Source organism: Petaurus breviceps, unplaced genomic scaffold (genome assembly GCF_028583685.1).
Source record: "Petaurus breviceps papuanus isolate PSGF00001 unplaced genomic scaffold, PetGlider_PUasm1.0 90602, whole genome shotgun sequence".
In the NCBI taxonomy this organism is placed as follows: Eukaryota; Metazoa; Chordata; class Mammalia; order Diprotodontia; family Petauridae; genus Petaurus; species Petaurus breviceps.
The window spans coordinates 304,298-326,729 of record NW_027187283.1 but is presented as its reverse complement, the minus strand read 5'-3'; the positions used below and the strand labels follow the sequence as shown (position 1 = coordinate 326,729).

The 22,432-nt window shown below is 37.2% G+C and overlaps 1 pseudogene; it reads right to left on the bottom strand.

The window, feature by feature from the left end:
* Nucleotides 1-889: 889 nt before the first annotated feature.
* The window catches only part of LOC138142742 (DNA damage-binding protein 2 pseudogene), a 28,838-nt pseudogene continuing 7,295 nt past the window's right edge, over nucleotides 890-22,432 (bottom strand).

Below are 22,432 nucleotides of genomic sequence, written 5' to 3'. Positions count from 1 at the left end.
TAATACCTTAAAAAATAAACTAACTCAAATGGCAAAAGAGGTTCAAAAAGGCAATGAGCAGAAGAATGACTTAAAAAATGAATTTGCCAGATGGAAAAAGAATCTCAAAAGCTCACTGAGGAGAATCATTGCTTCATAATTAGATTGGAGCAAATGGAAGCTAATGACTTCATGAGAAATCAAGATGCTGTTAAAGAGATCCAAACATATGAAAGAATAGAAGGCAATGTGAAATATCTCATGGGAAAAAACACTCACCTGAAAAATAGATCCAGGAGAGATAATTTAAAAATTATTGGACTACCTGAAAGCCATGATAAAAGTAAGAACCTAGAAATCATCCTCCAGGAAGTTCTCAAGGAAAACTGCCCTGATGTTTTAGAACCAGAGGGCAAAATAGAGGATAAAAGAATCGACCACTCACCTCTTGAAAAAGATCCCAAAAATAAAACTTCTAGGAATATTATAGCCAGGTTCTGAAATTCCCAGATTAAGGAGATAATATTACAAGCAGCCAGGAAGAAACAATTTGAATATTGTGGAAACACAATCAGGATAACCCAGGATCTGGCAGCTTCTACAATGAGGGATCGAAGGGCTTGGAACGTGACATTTCAGAGGTCAAAGGAGATGGGATTAAAACCAAGAATCACCTACCCAGCAAAACTGAATATCATGTTTCAGGGTAAAATATGGTCATTCAGTGGAATAGAGGACTTTCAAGCATTCTTTTTTTTTCCAAGTGGATATAACTTTATTGACTGTTAAGAGTGAGGACAACCCAAATCCAACTGTCAGCCTGGTATTCAGACACATTATATATATTAATATTACATATTCATAGCATTAGGAGCAACTGCTATTCCCCCTCCTTCCAGAGGAAGACTGGCTAGGCTCCTAGATCCCTCCCTTTGGGCTTGGTTCTTGCATAACTTCCTAGGCAGAGACTCTTTTGCTACTGTTTGCTAATTTTGGCCTGCTCTGTTTTGAGGGGAGGGCTGGTGGGCTGACCAGCCTCTCCCTAGTCCTTGTTCATTCATTGCCTTGATCAACCCCTCCTGCTTCCTTCTCACAACCTTCTCCAGGCTCCAGATGAGAATATTGTAACCCATTGCAGAGGCCAATGTATCCCCCATGGGATTAAACATGTTTAGCAAGATAATGCCAGAGCAGTCTGGATCATAAAGCTGATGTGTCATCTTCCCTGAGATCGCATCAAATAAATCAATCCTTCGAGGCTCCTAAGGGTCAGATCCTGGATACCGGGAGTCTTGATAGTGATACACCACAATGAGGTCATAACGAGGGTGCCATGTTGCCTTGATGGGTGTGAGGTGCTTGAAGTAGCGATGTGGGTGTGGAATGAGTTGCTGGGGATATGCCCAATGGGAGGCAGAATACACCCGGATCTTGCTGTGCTGATCTGTGGTCAGGAGTGTGGCCCCATCTGGACTGAAATAAACTGCATTAACAGCAAGCTCATGAGGCATCCAATGGACAAAGAAAGACTTCCCTTTGACCTGGCACAGGTCCCAGATTTTCACTGTTTGGTCTACTGAGGCTGTGGCCAGTAACCAGTCACAGAGAGGATTCAGAGCTACATGGCTCACCTTCTTTTTGTGAAGCTTCATATTCCAGATCTCTTTGCCATCCATGTTCAGCAAGATCACATTGCCCACACTATCCCCTGTGACCACCACTCAGCTTTCGGCAGACACATCCACACTGGTGTACCAGTAGTCCCAGGTTTTTGTGCTGGTGAAGACTCTAATTGTGTTGCTGTAATATAATGCCAAGGAAAGGCAACTTCCCAAGGTTCAGAATACCAGCATAGGTGCTCTCCATTTTATTCAGTGACCAACCAAGAACAGAGAAGATCAAAATATGACATCATTCCAAATACAGCATTTACTAAATGTGATTAAATAATCTCCAAGGACTACCCCACCCCAGGACCTTCCAATCATTCAATCAATTACAAAGTCTCAGGTTCTAAATACTTCTCCACCCCTAGGCTATACCTTAATTAAGTCCACCACAAAGCCCCTCTTCTCAAATGGAGATTAGTTTCCAAACATAAGGTCAAAAGTTCCCCACCCCTGGATCACAATTGAATCTACCCCAGAGTTACATCAAGTTTAAACACAGCACTTAATACCCAAATGGAGGTCTTTTCTTCATCTTGACACGAGGCAAGTTCTCAGCAATCTTAGTTCCTGGGGAGACAAGGCTTAGCAAGGCCACAAGATACATTGCCAGTCCCTTCATTAATTCATCCTCTGTCTGTAGAACAGTCCTAGAACCCCTGAAAACATTAGCAAAACCCTCTCCTAGGGTTTCTGTAAACATACAACAAGAAAATCCTTCTTCAGGGCTTCTGAACCAACAGAAAGGTTCCCAGACCCCTGCAACAACAGCACTGTCCTTCATCAGTGGACAGTATCCACTCTCTGTCTGCAGGACAGTCTCAGGGCTTCTTAACCAAAATCCGGGTTCCAGGACTTCTTCAACAACAGACTGTCTTTCACCAGTGGACAAATCTGGCAAAAGAACATCAAAACAGACAGACGAAGTACCAGCAAAACAGCCATGTCTCCTCAGTCCTTGGCAGCTCAAGGGGCACGTCTCAAAAATCCAGGGCGATTCAAAGTGGCCCCAGCAATCTTTCTCAGTCTCTCTCTGCCTCCACGAGGTGCCACTTCCAAAAAGTTCTCCTGCCTCTCTCTTGTCTCTCCAAATCTACATTACCAGCTCCTCCCAGTTCAGGACTTTCTTTTCACATCAACAAGTCCATCCCACAGGTGGGATTAACAAGCTCTGGGTTTTAACACAATCAATTTGAAAACCAAGCCAATACAGGGGAATCTTTAATTGCCATTACTATCACATTATCCACCCACTTATTCAACAGAAAAATATTTTTGACCATCCCAGCATATGATTTTGTAATTTAGTTGCTGACTACTTACCAGCATAAAAAATGCTTACCTCGAGTCAGATAACAAAATGATGTTTTGGTGGTGGTGGTGGTAGTGGTTGTCAAATGACAATGTACTTATACCATACTTCACTTCTATAGAGTTCAGTACAGAAGTATTTCTGTAAGTACATGGAAATATATGTAACGATGGGTGATTATAATGAGAATTTGAGTTCTAATCACTTTCCCTTAAGTCCCTTATTTTCACACTAACAACTATGACTTCTCCTTATTTGAATATTTGGTAGAAATTTTATTACTCATTTGGATTTTTTGCATCCATCACCTTGCATTGTTGATATTTTCCCTGGAGGAATGCCATCTATCTCTCTCTAAAACAGAGAGCATCCTGGGAGTGGAAAAGTATAGGAAAATAAATGAGGAGCTCATCATTGTCTGTCACTTCTTAGCTTCCTTGTTAATGTATTAAACTCTACTATTTCTCCACTACCAAGAGTTCATAGCGCTTTAAATGTCATACCCTGGAACAAAGCCTCATTTGAACCTTTTTTTAGTACTAATTCTAATATTTTTAAAGCATAAGAGATGAAATAAAAAAAAATCAAGTAACAGTGCCTTTTAGAATTAGTCAAAGTAGATAATACTCATTTTTCATAATTTTAAACAGATGAATATAACCAAGGGATTTTAATAGTTATTGCTGAGTAGAGAGAGTCATAGATAGTGAGCTAGAAAGTGCTTGCTGACACAGAAGAAGGAACCAACCTAAAGAGAAAGGCTGAAGGTTACAGAAATTGGATAGTCAATAGAGCAAGATACAAAAGGAGATAGGAGGAGATTCGATTATAGATCACAGAATCTGAGAGCAGACAAAAAATTAGCAAACATTTAGATCAAACCTTTCAGATGAGGCACTTGAAGCCCAGGGTCATTAATTCATTTTCCCAAGATCATGTGGCAATAATAAATTTTGCCAGACTTCTGAAAGTTAAAAGCGGTTCTAGTTCTAATTCATTTTTGAACAAGGATACCATCTCAGTATTTCTTGCCCACTCAGAGTTGAAACCACTTTGTCTGCAACAAGTAGGAAAACAAACAAAAACAGGAGTGAAATGTTTGTCACCTCCAACAAAATGTTGCTGGTTTCTAATTCAAAATGATGTGATATAAGTAGAATAAAGATTACTTTACCAATTGGGATGAATAAAGGGATAATTTTCTTATCTCTTCAACAAAAAATGCATTCAAAAAGAAATGGACTCTTCTGTGCTTGAAGAGGAGGAAAGTAAAATATATAACTGACAATTTGGAAATACATGTGAATTATAAAAGAATTCAGTTTCTAAGTAGCCTCAAAGTTTGTTTTTAATTTTTTCTATGTTCTCCAACTCAGAAATATTTGATTACCCCCTTGGTTTCATTATCAGCTCTATATTTTGCATTTGGAATGATTTAACCTGTCTTCAAATCTCAGCTATGCCATAGTTCCTATTTGTGTGATGGTAAATTCAGTTAACATTCAATTTTGTTATAAAATAACTAGTTCAATGGCTTGTGTGATCCCTTTTATTTCTAAATCTATGAATCTGTTATATATTAATCAAATTCAGGTCTCTCTCAATAGTTTCCATCCTATATTTTTAACTGCCTGTGGGATAGCTTGATGTGAATGCCAATAAACAAGCAATGAACTTAGCTTTATTCCTAAATCTGCCACTTCTAATTTACCCCATTCTAGCAAAGAAGTTTACAATTCTCCTGGATGTCTAGGCTTAATAGTTTTGAGTTATTACTGATTACTTCTTGTAATCTCTCCTCTTTTATAGTCAACTAGTTACAGAACATTAGTGATTCTACATTTGAAATATTGTTTACATATAGTCCACTGCCACTGCTACCACCTTTCCTCAAGTACCTACAGCCTCTGGACTGAACTATTGTAATGCCTTTCTAACTGTGTTACCTTCCTCTATTTATTCTTACTTATTATTTTCTCCTCTCCAATTTATTCCTCACAAACCTATTAAAGTAGTCTTGGCTAATGAAGAATCTAATCATACATGACTAAAACAAAACAACAAAAAACTTTAATATCTCTACATTGACTACTGGTAAAAAAAATTAAATATTTTAACTATATCAATATACAAAATCTTAAATTCAATGCATTTTTATATCACCTTTCTCTAGCTTCCTCATTCCACGGCATTCCCAATGATTATTGTGTGAGTCTTTAATCCACACCACCAGCCTCTCAACTTTTTAATCCCAGACCTTCCCAGTAAGTCCTTCCACAATCCCTATCCAAGCTACCTACCTTAAATCATTTTGTTGCAAGTCCTTCTGCAGTGCTTGAAAGACCATTCCTAGACCAACTCACTTAATAATAAAAACAATTTTCTTCTATTTAGGCTCTCAAAGGCCCTAATTTCACCTGCTTCTGCCTGCTATAAGGTAAGTCTTCTGGATCTTGAAGAACACAACCACATCATCTGCCAAACGAGAACAGTAAAATCCCCTATGTCTCTCAATAGACCCCTTATCCATCCACTGATCATCTGCTTGGACTCATAATGTTTAGCATCCTGCTACACCCTCATAGTCTCTCTTTGCAATAGTGATTCTGAACCGCCTTCTGCTATTGAACAAAGACCATTTCTTCTTCAACTTGACTCTCCCTATGGCCCTCTCCATAGTTACCTGCCCACCCCACTGTGCTCTTTGTAAGACCTCCTATATAATTAATAAGTTAACATTGATCTTAAACATTTTCTTTTCTCACCCCCTCCAAATTTTGTTTTTTACTGGTCCAGTTGATCCTGCATCCCTGTCCATTTTTTCTAGTATGGTTTACACTTTCACTCATATCTCTCCACTCAGTAATGGAGTGTGGGGGGATTGTGAATGCTACTTTCTACTGGCACTTCTCGACTCTACCTCTGTAATCATCACTCAGTAACCTATAATCTTTCATACTTTATCATATACAAATTAATTACCCAGTCAAGATTTTAGTAGGTCTTATCTGTCTACCCTTAAGAAATTGTTCTTCCTTGCTCAGTGATTACAGTGTATAGCTATCATACAAGATACATGAGTAGAAACAACTTACCAGTATGCATATTAGGACCAACAATAGACTAACAAGACATACTCTTATGTATGCATTCAACCTTTATTTACTATTTAACTATACAGTTATCAATTCTAAAAACAAATGATCAACATTATTCTTAAAGATAGAGGTAAGCATTCAGTGTACTGGTGTTCAGAATAGCATTCTGTCTCTACTTTAGAGGCTATATGGCTCCTTCCTGATGGTGTTTTCGCAAATCTCTCTCAATTAAGCCCTGATCTCAAAAAATAAGTGACGATTAGCTCTTAAAAGTGGGAAACAGGATTCTATCTCAATCTCAATAAAGGAGTCTTTTGCCTCTTATATTTTTATATGGTTCTTGTTAGATGAGCTTACAGATTACATTTGAGGTTTGATTGACAAATTTAGCCTATGATGAAAAGAAATTCTCAATGAAAGCTAATGAAATTAGTAAGTATTTATCAGTTATTTACCAGATTTTTATTGGGCGATGGGTCACCAATTGTAATTTACCAAATTTTAAAAAGACACATTGTCAAATTATACCACTTGTGTTGTTATCTTTTTACTGGAAAAAATACCTTATGTAACAATTATTTTCTCACAAATGGAGGTTTAAATTAAGAGAGTTTATCCAAAACTAAAATATTCTATCCCACTACAATGATTCATTGTGTCTTCATCACAACTCCTGACTTCATAGAAAAGACTTCAACATACTTCTCGATGTTTTTTCAAACACTTTAATTTATAAATTCTTCAATCTATTCAAAACCTATGATTACTATTACTATGATTACTTTAATTCAGATGCACACAGAGATGATCATAGTCTTAACTTGTAATCACCCACAATTATTCCAACTCCTTGGCATTTGGACTTTTCCCAGTCGAGATAAAGAGAATGGAATCTTACAACGTAGTGAAATAAAAATATTTTCATGAAGAAAGTCTGAAAGTCTTGGCATCCCAGATCTATAGTTATCAGAAGTGACTTCCAGGGGAGCCAAGATGGCGGAGTAGAAGCAAGACCTTCCCGCAGCTCCGGCTTCCACCCTCCCCAATCCATGTAAAAAGGGGAGTCTAAACACACTTTGGAGCAGCAGAACCCACATAATGACACAGAGGAGCTAACCTCCCGCCAAGGACAGCCCGGCAGGCCGTCAGGAATCGGCCAGCGCAGCGATCTGGGAGCTGAGTCCAGCCCCACACCGAGGCTTTAGCCCCAGGGCGGGCCTGACCAGCCACCGGCCAGAGGGACTCCAGATCAGCAGCAGCTGGGGCCGTTTCCAGATTTATCAACACATAGACACAAAGGACAAAGTGAGAGGTTCGAGGCTGGGAAGGCCCGTGGCAGCGACGCGGGGGACGCAAGCCGTAAGGCATGGCGGCTGCAGCGCGGTGGGTGCAGTCTGGGAAGGCCCGGCGGTGGCAGTGCAGCAGGAGCAGCCTGGGAAGGCCTGGCGGGGCAGCGGCGGCGGCGGCGGCAGCGGAGGACACAGGCCGGGAAGGCGCAGCGGCCTGTGCAGGAAGGCGTGGCGGATGCAGGCCTGGAAGGAGCCGGATCAACTCGGAGGGCAAGTCTTCCCACCAACCACAAGGTCCACTACCAGGCCTATCATCAAAGGGCTGGGACTGGAAAGAGCAAGGTAAGAAGCAAATACAGGGGCCCCTATACTGGACAGCAAACACTCCTGGGGCTACCACTTCATAGCCCAGAAATCTTAAAAAAAAAAAAAAAGCCCCTTTCAGGACCTCCAAAGACAAGGATGACAGAGTGAACCCCACTTGCTCCAAACCCCCCCTCTAACCCTGAAGATATAGTAACTCTTGCCCCAGGGCAAAACCCTCTACAGTAAAGGCTTGGGATCCTAGAGGAAGGGCATGGCTAGGACACTGCCTCAAAATGGGTAGAAAGCAGACTACAAAGACAAAGACTCTGGAGTCCTACTATCCTCAGAGGGAGGAACCAACCTCAGAGGGAGAGAATGTGGACTCCACACCCATAGCTGAGACTTCAACAGGGAATGGATCCCAAGCACAGAAGGCTCTCCTAGATGAGATCAAAAGGAACTTTGAAAGCAAAATGAGAGAGATAGAAGACAAAATGAATAATTCTCTCAAAACGAAAATAGCAGAATTCGAAAAACATTATAATGAGGAAAACATCTCTCTAAAAAGAAAAGTGTATGATATGGAAAAGGAGCTTCAAAAATTAACCAAGGAAAATGATTTGCTAAAAACCGGAATTAAACAAATGGAAACAAATAACTCTATGAGGAACCAAGAATTAGCCAAGCAAAACAACAAAAATGAAAAATTAGAAAAAGAGGTAAAATACCTCAAAGAAAAAATAACTGACCTGGAAAACAAATCCAGGAGAGATAATCTGAGAATCATAGGCCTACCAGAAAATTATTATGAAAAAATGAGCCTGGACAACACTCTTCAAGAGCTCGTTAAGGAAAACTGCCCCGAGATACTAGAACCTGAGGGGAAAATAGAAATCGACAGAATCCACCAGACACCTGCTGTAAGAGATCCCAAACTGAAAAATCTTCGAAATGTTGTGGCCAAACTCCAGAACTACCAGATAAAAGAGAAAATACTTCAAGCGTCCAGAAAGAAACAATTCAAATATCGAGGGTCCACAGTGAGGATTGCACAGGATTTGTCAGCCTCCACACTGAAAGATCGCAGGCAGTAGAATACAATTTTCAGGAAGGCAAAACAGCTCGGATTACAACCAAGGATCACGTACCCAGCGATACTGAGCATATTCTTCCAGGCAAAGAGATGGTCATTCAATGATATAACAGAGTTCCAGACCTTCTTAATAAAAAAGCCAGAACTCAATGGAAAATTCAACCTCCAATTACGAGAAGCAACAGTGACTTAGAAAGGTAAACAAGGAGAACACACATCATTTTAGAGGGAAAGAGGGGAGGGAGAGGAGCTTCGCATGAGATCTATTCCTGTCATTCTTGATGCGAAGAAAAAATAGCATACCTCATTAAGTATAACAATATCTTACAGGTAGTAGGAGGGGGAAAGTGTTACAAAAGGGGGGTGGGAGTGGTTTGTAGGGAGGGAAGTAGTAAGAGGAAAAGGGGAGGAAAAGGGAGGGAGGCCAAAAAGGGAACACTGAGGGAGGTGGTGGTCAAAAGGAAAACTATTAAGGGGGGGAAGGGAAAAGGGAGGGAAAATACGAATATTAACAGGGGCAGGAATAGGATGAGGGGAAAGAAACAGATAACAATCATAACTGTAAATGTGAATGGAATGAACTCTCCTATAAAATGGAGATGGATAGCAGAATGGATTAGAAATCATAATCCTACAATATGCTGTTTACAAGAAACACATTTGAAACAGAGGGATACACACAAGGTAAAGGTAAAAGGTTGGAGTAAAATATATCATGCCTCAGCTAAAGTAAAAAAAGAAGGGGTAGTAATCCTTATCTCAGATAAAGCAAATGCAAAAATTGACCTAATTAAAAAAGATAAGGAAGGAAACTATATCCTGTTAAAAGGCACCATCAAGAATGAAGCAATATCACTACTTAACATATATGCACCAAGTGGTGTAGCATCCAAATTCCTAGAGGTGAAGGTAAAGGAAATAGAGGAAGAAATAGATAGCAAAACTATACTAGTGGGAGACCTTAATCTCCCCCTATCTGAACTTGATAAATCCAACCTCAAAATAAACAAGAAAGAAGTTAAGGAGGTGAACAGGATTTTAGAGAGGATAGGTATGATAGATCTCTGGAGAAAACTGAATGGGGATAAAAAGGAATATACTTTCTTCTCAGCGGTTCATGGCACAAATTCAAAAATTGACCATGTTTTAGAGCATAAAAATCTCACAATTCTATGCAGTAAGGCAGAAATATTAAACGCAACATTCTCAGATCATGATGCAATAAAAATTATATGCAATAAAGGGCCAGGGAAAGAAACACTAAAAACTAACTGGAAATTAAACAATTTGATCCTAAAGAATGAGTAGGTCAAACAAGAAATTATAGAAACAATCAGTAATTTCATTCAAGAGTATGATAATAATGAGACAACATACAAAATCTGTGGGATACATTAAAGGCAGTTCTTAGGGGAAGTTTTATATCCCTGAGTGCATACATGATTAAATTAGAAAAAAGGGAGCTCAACGAATTGGGCATGCAATTAAAAAACCAAGAAAAAGAACAAATTCAAAATCCCCAATTAAATACTAAACTAGAAATATTGAAGACTAAAGGAGAGATTAATAAAATCGAAATCAAGAAAACTACTGAACTAATGGTTTTATGAAAAAACCAACAAAATTGATAGACCCTTAGTCTATATGTTAAAAAAAAAGAAAGAAGAAAACCAAATTATGAGTATCAAAAATGAAAAGGGTGAATCTACCTCCAATGAAGAGGAAATCAAAACAATAATTAGGAATTATTTTTCCCAATTGTATGCACATAAATTTGACAATCTTAGGGAAATGGATGAATATTTAGAAACATACAAGTTGCCCAGATTAACTGAAGAGGAAGTAAATTACTTAAATAATCCCATCTCAGAAAAAGAAATTGAACAAGCCATCAGTCACCTCCCTAGGAAAAAATCTCCAGGGCCAGATGGATTCACTAGTGAATTCTATCAAACATTTAAAGAACAATTGATTCCAATACTCTACAAATTATTTGGGAAAATTAGTGAAGAAGGAGTCCTACCAAATTCTTTTTATGACACAAATATGGTACTGATACCTAAATCAGGAAGAGATAAAACAGAGAAAGAAAATTATAGACAAATCTCCCTCATGAATATAGATGCAAAAATTCTAAATAAAATACTAGCCAAAAGACTACAGCAACTTATCTCAAGAATAATACACTTTGATCAGGTAGGATTTATTCCAGGAATGCAAGGATGGTTTAATATTAGGAAAACCATCAGTATAATTGATTATATCAACAATAAAACTAGAAGAAACCACATGATCATCTCAATAGATGCAGAAAAGGGTTTTGACAAAATACAACATCCATTCATATTAAAAACATTAGAAAGTATAGGAATAAATGGAGCCTTCCTTAAAATAATAGGTAGCATCTATTTAAAGCCATCAGCAAGTATTATATGTAATGGGGAGAAACTGGAAGCATTTGCCATAAGATCAGGGGTGAAACAAGGGTGTCCACTATAACCCCTCTTATTCAATCTGGTACTAGAAATGTTAGCAGTAGCAATTAGAGAAGAAAAAGAAATCAAAGGAATCAAGTTAGGCAAAGAAGAGACCAAGCTATCACTCTTTGCTGATGATATGATGATATACTTAGAGAATCCTAGAGAATCAAGTAAAAAACTGCTTGAGACAATAAATAAATTTGGCAAAGTTGCAGGATATAAAATAAACCCACATAAATCCTCGGCATTCCTATATATTTCCAATCAAATTCAACAGCAAGAACTAGAAAGAGAAATCCCATTTAAAGTTACTGTAGACATTATAAAATATTTGGGAATCTACCTGCCAAAACAAACCCAGGACCTGTATGATCATAACTACAAAACACTTTTCCCACAAATAAAGTCAGATCTAACTAATTGGAAAAATATCAATTGCTCATGGCTGGGTCGAGCTAACATAATAAAAATGACAATTTTACCTAAATTAAATTATATATTTAGTGCTATACCAATTAATTTACCAAAAAACTACTTTATAGAGTGAGAAAAAATAGTAACAAAATTCATCTGGAAGAATAAACGGTCCAGAATATCAAGGGAATTAATGAAAAAAAAATGCTAGGGAAGGTGAACTAGCTTTACCAGATTTCAATCTGTACTATAAAGCAGCAGTCATCAAAACTACTTGGTACTGGCTTAGGAATAGAGGAGTGGATCAATGGAATAGATTAGGCACACGAGATTCAGAAGTCAACAACTAGAGTAATGTATTGTTTGATAAACCCCCAGACCCTGGTTTTGGGGATAAGAACTCACTATTTGACAAAAACTGCTGGGAAAACTGGAATATAGTATGGCAGAAACTGGACATAGACCATTATCTAACACCATATACCAAAATCAAGTCTAAATGGGTTCATGATCTAGGTATAAAGGTTGATACTGTAAGCAGTCTGCTAAAACAAGGAATAGTTTACCTATCAGATTTGTGGAGAGGGAATGACTTTATGACAAAACAGGAATTAGAGAACGTTATAAAATGCAAAATGGATAATTTTGACTACATGAAATTGAAAAGTTTCTGTACAAATAAAGCCAATGTAACCAAGATTAAGAGGGAGGTGGGAAATTGGGAAAGAATCTTTACAACCTATGTCTCTGACAAAGGACTCATCTCTAAAATATACAGAGAACTGAGTCAAATTTATAAGAATACAAGTCATTCCCCAATTGATAAATGGTCAAAGGATATGAACAGGCAGTTTTCAGAGAAAGAAATTAAAGCTATCTATAAGCACATGAAGAAATGCTCTAATTCACTATTGACTAGCGAAATGCAAATCAAAACAACTCTGAGGTACCACATCTCACCAGTCAGATTGGCTAAGATGACAAAACAGGAAAATGACAAATGCTGGAGAGGATGTGGGCAAACTGGAACACTAATGCATTGTTGGTGGAGCTGTGAACTGATCCAGCCTTTCTGGAGAGCAATCTGGAACTATGCCCAAAGGGCTATAAATACTTTCATACCCTTTGATCCAGCAATACCACTCCTAGGGTTATATCCCAAAGAGATCATAGAAATGGGAGAAAGACCCATATGTACAAAAATGTTTATAGCAGCTCTTTTTGTTGTGGCAAAGAATTGGAAATTAAGGGGGTGTCCATCAATTGGGGAATGGCTGAACAAGTTGTGGTATATGCATGTTATGCAATATTATTGCGCTATAAGAAACGGGGAGCAGGCGGTCTTCATATTTACCTGGAGAGGCTTAAAAGAACTGATGCTGTGTGAGAAGAGTAGAACCAGGAGGAATTTGTACACAATTACAGACACAACATATGTGTGATGACCAACTTTGATAGACTGGACTCTTCTCAACAATGCAGGGATATAAGTCAATCCCAAAAGACGCATGATGGAGAGAAAAACGTGCATCCAGAGAATGAACTAGAAAGAACTAAATTTATATCCAGGTGGAAGCAAAATACCTGATCTTTTTTGTTCTCTTATTTGATTTTATGTCCTCTATACCATTTTTCATCCCAGCTGGTACAATCCATCCTTATAACCTGACCATTGTATAATGTGAAAGTATCTACAGATCCTATACTTGATTATAAGACGCCATGGGGGGAGGAAGGGGAGGGAGGGGGACAAAATGTGAAATTCAAGGAATTGTGGAATTGAATCCTGTAAATTAAAAGGAAACAAACAAATTAATAAATTAAAGAATTAATAAAAAAAAAAAAGAAGTGACTTCCAGGACTCACATAATCAAAAAGTGAAACTAGGACTCATCCAGAGTTTACTCCACCTTTAGATGCCAACTTATTTGTACCAATGGAATTGAACTAAGCTTTGAGTCTACTAACCCAGAGACCAAGGCTGCATGGGAAAGAATATGCTGTCGAATTTGCACATTTGATTTGCTATATCTTTGAAGTAAATTTTTATAAAAGTTGACTAATTTTAAATGGTTAAAGAGCACTGACAAATAATAATAGAGCAAAGACAGCTTGTGGGAACTTTATCTGATGGAAATAGAGGGATAATACCCATAAACTTTGCAGGCTACCCCAAAAACCTGAGGGATGATGCAACAGGTTTGATTCTGGAGGAGAGGGCCATAATTAATAGGTAACACAGACACTGAGAATAACCAATGGGAAGCAAAGCCAAGATAGAAGAGTAAGGCAGAGCCTCCCCTGAGTTCTGTCCCAACTTCTTCCAAATATCTTTAAATATTGACTCCAAACAAAGTCTAGAATGGCAGAATACAAAAAAAGACAGTTTTCCAACCCAAAAGAATTTAGAAGTTTGGAAGTAAAGATCTGGGTGACAGAGGGATGAGAGAGGAGCACAATTCAGTGTAGGCTGAGTCAATGCAGACTGAGTTGCAGTAAAACAGGAGCAGACATTGGGGTAACTGAATCAGTGGCAGTAATGGCAGTTTGCAGACCTCTCAGGCCACAAACTCAAAAAAAACTTAGAAGGTCATCAGGAAAGGTCTGATATACCTCAGTGAGAGTTTAGCAGAATTCAGCACATGCAATGCTAGGATATTCATAGCCCTGATAAAATAGAAGCAGTCCTTGGGAGCTACTGAATCATCAGTGACAGCAGCTTCTCCAAGAGCTCTCAGAACAAAAATGGTAAAGGAGTAGAACAACTGATCAGAAGGAGATTACAGGGGTCTCTTTGTTAGAATGGAGACAGGACTTTGCTGTTTTACCCATACTTGACTCTGGGTCACGGTCCTAGGTGGAAGTCTCAGGGAAAGGAGGAATATTAGCATACCAGAGCTTGTGGCCACAGTGGAGCCAGGATGCTACTTATAGTTTCAGGAAAGAAAAGAGTGCATGTGGTCACTCACAGACCAGAGCACAGAGTAGTAAACACGTCTCATTATGTCATACCACCTTGGAAGAACTAAAAAATTATAGATTTCTGGAACTATCTCTGAAAATAGCTGCACAAAAACCTTGAAGGTTTGGACAGTGTGCCTTCCATCCTGGAAGCAAGGCCTTATTTTAACAAAAAAAAATTAAGTAAGGAAATAATTTGGGAAAATGATCAGAAAACAAAAATAAATAAATAAAGATTATGGCCATAAAGAGTTACTATGGTGACAAGGAAGATCAAAACACATACTCAGAAGGAGATATCAAAGTCAAAACCCCTACACCCAAAGCCTCTATAAATTGGTCTCAGGCCATAGAAGAGCTCAAAAAGGGTTTTGAAATCAATTAAGAGAGATAGAGGGAAAATTGAGAACAAAAATGAGAGTGATGCAAGAAAATCATGAAAAAAAATAGTCAATAATTGGTAAAGGAGACACACACACACACATACTGAAGAAAATATTGCCTTAAAAATCAGACTACAACAAATGGTAAAAGATGTATAAAAAGCCAATGAAGAGAAGAATGTCTTAAAAAAGAGAATTGGCCATAGAGAAAAAAAATTCACAAAAATTCACAGAAGACAAAAAAACTTGTTAAAAAGTAGAATTAACCAAATGGAAAAGGACATACAAAAGTTCACTGAAGAAAATAATTGCTTAAAAATTAGAATTGAGCAAATGGAAGTTAATGACTTTACGAAAAATCAATAAATAATAAAAAAAACAAAAGAATGAAAAAAGAAAAAATGTTAAATATCTCATTGGAAAAACAACTGACCTGGGAAATATACCCAGGAGAGGTAATTTTTTAAAAAATTATTTGACTACCTGAAATCGTTGATTAAAAAAAAAGAGCATATGCATCATCTTTCAAGAAATTATCAGGGGTGGCCAGGTAGCACAGTGGGTAAGAGCACCGGCTCCAGTGTCGGGATGACCAGGAGATCGAATCCCAGGCTCAGACATTTAGCACCCACCCAGAAACACCTGGCCATGTAACCGTGAGCAAGTAACTTAACCCCAATAGCTTAGGGGCAGCCAGGTGGCTCAGAGAGTAAGAGCACCGGCTCCAGTGTTGGGATGACCTGGGGATCAAATTTGGGCTCCAATACTCAGCACCACACCCAGAAATAACTGGCATTGCAACCTTGAGCAAGTTACTTAACCCCAATTGCTTTAAAAAAATAAATTATCAAAGAAAACTGTCCTGATATTCTAGAAGCAGAGAAGAAAATAGATAATTAAATAATCCACTGATTACTAGCTGAAAAAGGTAACAAAATGAAAAGTCCCAGGAATATTATAGTCAAATTCCAGAATTCCCAGGTCAAAGAGAAAATATAGCAATCAGTCAGAAAGAAGCATTGTAGTATTGTAGAGCCACAGTCAGGATTATACAAGATTTAGCATTTTCTACATAAAGGGATCAGAGGATTAGAACATGGTATTCTGGAGGGCAAAAGAGCTATGATTACAAACAAGAACCACCTACTTAGAAAAAGTGAGAGGAAATCCTTGAGAGGAAAAATGGATATTCAATGAAATAGAGGGCTTTCAAGCTTTCCTGATGCAAAGACCTATACTAAATAGAAAATTTGACTTTCAAATGCAAGATACAGGAGGAATGTAAAAAGGTAAACAGGAAAGAGGAATCATAAAGGACTAAATTAGGTTAAAATGTTTACATTTATGCATACTTCTACCTCATAACTTTGTCATTATTAGGGCAGTTAGGAATATGTACAGACAGAGGGCACTGAATTGAGTTGCATATGAAGGGATGATAGCTAAAGGAATAAAATTAAGTTATAAGAGAGGAAAATACTGAGAGTGGGAAAGGGAAAATCAGGATTGGGTAAATTATCTCACATAAAATAGGCAGGAAAAGCCTTTGCAATGGAGGGAAAGATAGGAGAGGTAAAGGGGAGTGACTCTCACCAGAACTGACTGAAAGATGGAATACTATACACACATAATTTGGTATAGAAATCCACCTTACACTACAGGAAAATAGGAAGGGAAGGGTAGAAGAGAAGTGGGGTGGGGGTGATAAAAGGGGGGCAGGTTGAGGGAGGGAGTAGTTAGAAGCAAAACGCTTTTGAGGAGGCACATGGTGAAAGGGGAAAGGGAATAGAATAAATGGGGTGTTGGGTGGGGTACCAATAGGATGGAGGGAAATACAATTAGCAATAGCAACTGTGGAAAAAAATGAAGGAAATTTCTCTGATAAAGAACTCATTCCTCAAATAGAGAATGGAGTTATTTTTTTTTAAAGTAAGAGCATGCCCCAATTGATAAATGATCATAAGATATAAACAATTTTCAGATGAAACAATCAAAACTATCTATAGACATATAAAAAATGCTCTAACACACTGTTGATTAGAGACATGAAAATTAAACAATTCTGAGTTATTACCTCATACCTATTAAATTGACTAATAGGATGGAAAAGGAAAAATGAAAAATGTCAAAGGTGATGTAGGGAAAATGAGACATTAATGTACTATTGGTGGACTTGTGAACTAATACAACCATTCTGTAGAACAATTTGGAACTATGCCCAAAGGACTGTAAAACCCTTTGACCTAAGAATAACACTACTAGGTCTATATCCACAAAAAGATTAAAAAACAAATTGGTAAAGGATCTATATGTACAAACATATTTATATCAGCTATTTTCTAGGAGCAAAGAATAGGCAATTGAGAGGATGCCCATCAACTGGGCAATGGCTGAACAAATTGTAATATGTGATTATGATAGAATACTATTGTGCTACAAGAAATGATGAGTAGGATGCTCTCAGAAAAACCTCGATAGTCTTATACCATTTGATGCAAAGGAAATGCACTATGTACAAAGTAACAACAGTATTTTAAGATGATCAGCTGTGAATGACAGCTATTCTCATCAATACAATGATGGAAGACAACTCTGAAGGACTTTTGATGAAAAATGCTTTCCATCCCAAAGAAAGAATTAGTGGTATCTGAATACAGACTGAAGCATATTTATTTTACTTTGTTTTTCTTTTTGGCCTATGTTTTCCTTTACTACATGACTATTACAGAAATGTTTTGCATGACTACCTAAAAATAGCCTATATTGAATTGCTTGCCTTCTCTAAGGGGATGAGGTTGGGGAAGGTGGAAGGGAGAGAGAGAATTTGGAACTCAAAGTTTTAAACATGAATGTTAAAATTGGTTTTTATATGTAACTTGGGAGAAATGAAATACTAAATATTTTCTAAGACAGAGAAAATAACCTATACAAATGTATAGAATTCAAAGGTGGAATATTTTATAAATCGAACAGCAAGATGGCAAATTTGACTAACGTATGGAGCGCATGAGATCATGTACAAGTCATCAGTCTTAAAATACAAGTTGGAGTCAATTTGTAAATATCTATGAATGTTGAATTCGTGAGTTTATATTTTATCTAGTAGTGATATAGGCTACTGAGGTTTCTTGAGCAAAAGGCTGCTTCTAAGAATGTGAAGTTGATAACAAGGTGATAGACTGAAAAGAGAGAGAGTTAAGTCAGGGAAAACAAATAGATTTGTGTTTGGCAGGGAGATGATGAGTCCCTCAACTATGGTAGTGGCGACCATTAGGTTAAGGGAAAAAGATGTAAGAGACTGTATTAAATAGGAGAGATGAGAACGAGTAAAGAGCAGAAGATGGTACTGAGACAAAAACAGAAATGACTTGAAGTACAATGTTATGAAAATGTTACTTCATAGTAATTCCTTTTAGCATCACTGTGCTCCAAAAAATTTGGAAAATTTACTATTATCTAATCTTGCTCTATGTAATAGATAAAACTATGTTTGACTTTACTTAGATCCAATGTGGGTGGAGATTTGTGTTAAGTCTAGAAAGTCACAGTATAAGAAGGATTTAACATGCTGCAAATTGTCTAAAGGAAGGAGACCAGAATAGTGAGAGGATCAGATTTTTTTTTTTTTTTGCCATTTTAGGATTGTTGAGAGAATTGCAGTTGTTTAAATTGAAGAAGATAAAATTGAGATCAACATTATTGCCATTTTTAAATATTCTAAAGTTGTTATAAGACAAAGAATATATCCCATAAAATGAGATGCTTGTCCTCATAGGGCAAAAAGAAACAATGAGAAGTCTTTAACTTTGGGGATAGTGGTGTAAGAGGAATCTGTTCAAAATGTGAATGTGCTGCCTCATAAAATAATGAATTCTTCATCACTAAGAGTCTTCTGGCTCTGAAATTCTTTGATTCCTCAGTTTATTGGAATCTGTACAGATAGACAGATACACATAGAAATGAGGATTTTTCAAAGAGAGGCTTTTATTTTAGAGTGGTATTTTAAAGAACAAATTTAAACATTAAAAAAAACAGTATGGGTTTTATTGTTACTTTACATATTTAGCATTGCATGACCTTTTTTCTTAAAATGACAGTGACTAAGTTAGCAATCAGAATTTTCATTGTATATCTGAGATACAACAGGATGTATATGAAGGTTAAAAAATATAGAATAAAAAAGTGACATTATACCAATCTGTTTTGTAGAATACATGTAAAATACTATGCTCAGCAAAAACTTATAAGCAAGAACAAAAATGTATTTCTCTGCTTTTGATTACGCAAATGGTATACATAAAAGAATGAAAATGTAAGCTCAAGTATAGAAATAAACTTTGAGAAAACACTATCTTATTCAATTGGGGATTTAAAAAATGGTATTACACACAATTCTCAATTTCTTGGTTATAATTGAAAGTAGAATGAAATATACTGGGACAGCTCATTCCCTTATGTTAATGCTATTGTCACAAGACCCAGCAGTCTGATTGCTTTGGTTAAATATGGAAACTATACCCATATGGATAAATTCTCTCTGGAGTCAAGCTACTCAAACTACTAGAATTCATTTATCATAAGAAGATACAGATATAGGCCCTCACATTTGCTCTGTGATTTCCCATATGTATCCATGAACTTGATTAAATGCAACTGGGTAGCAAGAAGAGAAAAAAAATTAAAAACACTTTTAAAACTACTCAAGAAAATGTAAATCACTGTTACACCTCACTTCAACAGCTGTTTTCTATTTTGGTTATGAACATATTAGAAAACTTCTGAATGAGGTTTATAACTTCCTTGAAATTTCATTCAGGTCTCATCACTAAGAAAAATTCTTACCTCAGATGAATGTCATAGAAAATAGTTTGAACTTGAACTTTCTTAGGTGATGTGGGATTTGACAGTATTTTATTTCTTCCATCAACACAAATGACACTCCATCTACAAATTTATAACTGGTCCCTGAGAGCTTCTTTGGCAAAATTCAATCAAATAATCAATCAATCAATCAATCACTATTCTGAAAGAAATCTACTGACAAACCTTTTTCCATTTCAGTTAGGCTGGTCTCTCCAACAGTAAGAATATAGTCTTTTAGCTTGTATTAAGATTGCCTAAATTTATATTCTACTCCCATAGACTTCAAACTGACACCTCAATGAATCATTGTGATTGTGCACTGATGCAATGAATTCATATTACTTTTATTGTAAAGTAATTGATGGTTAAAATACCTGCATCACACTTAAGCATCCATGGTTGCAAAGGCCATATCTTTGGGGATATAACCCCCCTCCCAAAGCCCATTTTTATGGGATCTCTCCTTGTTGGTCAAGAGATAAATGTTGTGACCTACCGGAGTTGGATAGAGTGGGGAGAGCTTCAGATTTGCCAGTGTCCCTTCACGGTTTCTCAGGTTTAATTTCTTTGGGAATCTTTAACCTCCAATCTTCTTCAAGACTCAACTGTCAAGTTGCTTTAGCCACTTGTAGCTTTCAGCTTCAATAAAGAAGATGGAAGAATATAACACCTTTAGCAACCTGAAGGAAAATACTCTGGCAAGATATGAGAAAAGAAGACAAGGCCCATCATATCCCTATTCCTAGCTTGATATTCTAGCGATTTTGGGGAAATTTCACTTTGATGAAATCCATGAATCTCTCTCTTGGTTAAGCTGAGTTACCTCATTCCCAATGGTAGAGATCCTTTGCTCTGTGGTGTCCAATATATATTTCCTATCATATTTTCATATGTATACTTTCTCTGATTTCTGCTTTGCTATGATTTGGAGAAATGGATTTTTTTGTTATTTGCTATGTATGCTAAAATCTGTCTTGGAGAAGAGTGGAGGGAGAAGAAACTATAGATGCCTATTCTGCCTCTTTCAACCACACAGTGAAAGGCTCTCACAATATGTTGACTCCTCTCTACAAGTGTGTTTCACTCATCACTCTATCCTTATATTAGATAAATTTTCTTCCTTAGGTTGTAGTTCTCAACAAATGTGCATCTTTAAAATGTGATTAATAAATTAAATTGAAAGATTGATACAAAGTACATTTGGAAGTATACTCCTGTGGATCAGAACACTCATCAAATTAAGTTAGCCAATAAATATTCAATAAGTGCTTACAATGTTGCGGGCATTGTGCTAAGTCATGGGGAGGAAAGAAAAGAGGAAGAGGAACTGTAGTCTTAAAGAGCTAACTTTCTAATAGGTAGATAGCATTCAAATAACTATGATAAACAAGGTAGATATATAAAAATGAAATAACAAATAGGAGCAGGTCACAAATTATTGAATGTCTTCTTATGGAAAGTGAAATTTTGGTTGGGACTTGAAAGAAGCCAGAGAAACCATGTACAGAGATAAAGGGGGAAATCCAGGCATGGGAGGCAGCAAATAAAAATGTCCAGAAGTCAGAGATTAAAAGTTTTGTGGTTAAGGATCAGGAAATAATTCTGTCACAGGATCACAGAGTATGTTGAGATATGTGTGATTGTATAAGACTAAAAATGTAGTGAGAAATATGGCAGCTTTTGAATACCAAATAGGGGGATTTATTCTTTATATCTGATCCTTGCTGCAACAGCAACCAATGAAGTTTATTGAAAAGGGGATTAACATGGGAAGACCTAAGCTTTAGGAACACTATTTTGCCAGCTGAGTGGGGAATATGCTGGAGATGTGTCACAGGCAGAGCAACCAGGAGACTATTACAGTAGCTCAGGTGTGAGGTGATGAGGGCATTTTAATAGGCTAGGAGACAATATCATAGAGAAGTGAAAGTTGGCAAGAGATAAATTTTTTTACTCAGGAAAATATGAGGGAATGTTAATAGGGACAGCTAGGTGGCTCAATGGATAAAACACCAGACCCAGAGTCAGGAAAGCTCATCTTCCTTTATTCAAATCTGGCCTCAGATACTTAGTAGCTGCATGACTCTGGGCAAGTCACTCAGCCCTGTTTGCCTCAATTCCTCTTTTGTAAAATGGACTGAAGAAGGAAATGGCAAAACATTACACTATCTTTACCAAGAAAAGCCTCAACAGGGTCATGAAGAGTTGGACATGACTGAACAACAAATATCATACGAATGGTTTGGGGAGAACACCCCATGGGAGGTTTGGGAGCAGATGAAAAAATTGGAAAGATCTTCCATGATAAATAATATAGTGAGTTAATTATTGAAGTAATGATTTCTTTGAAACAGTGAGGGCACAGTTGAGGTTATGTAACATCAATTTAGAGTTAACTGGTCAGTACAATTTCATTATTTTTCCAACCTCATTTAGTCGCATATGTGTGAGAGTGAAATTAGTGGATGGTGGGAGTAATCTAAGACCTCAGTCTTGACAAGACTTCAGTTTCACAGGACATTGTTGATTTGATAAGGGAGCAAGGAACTCAAAAGAAAAGAATAGCATATAGCTTAAATGGCTAACT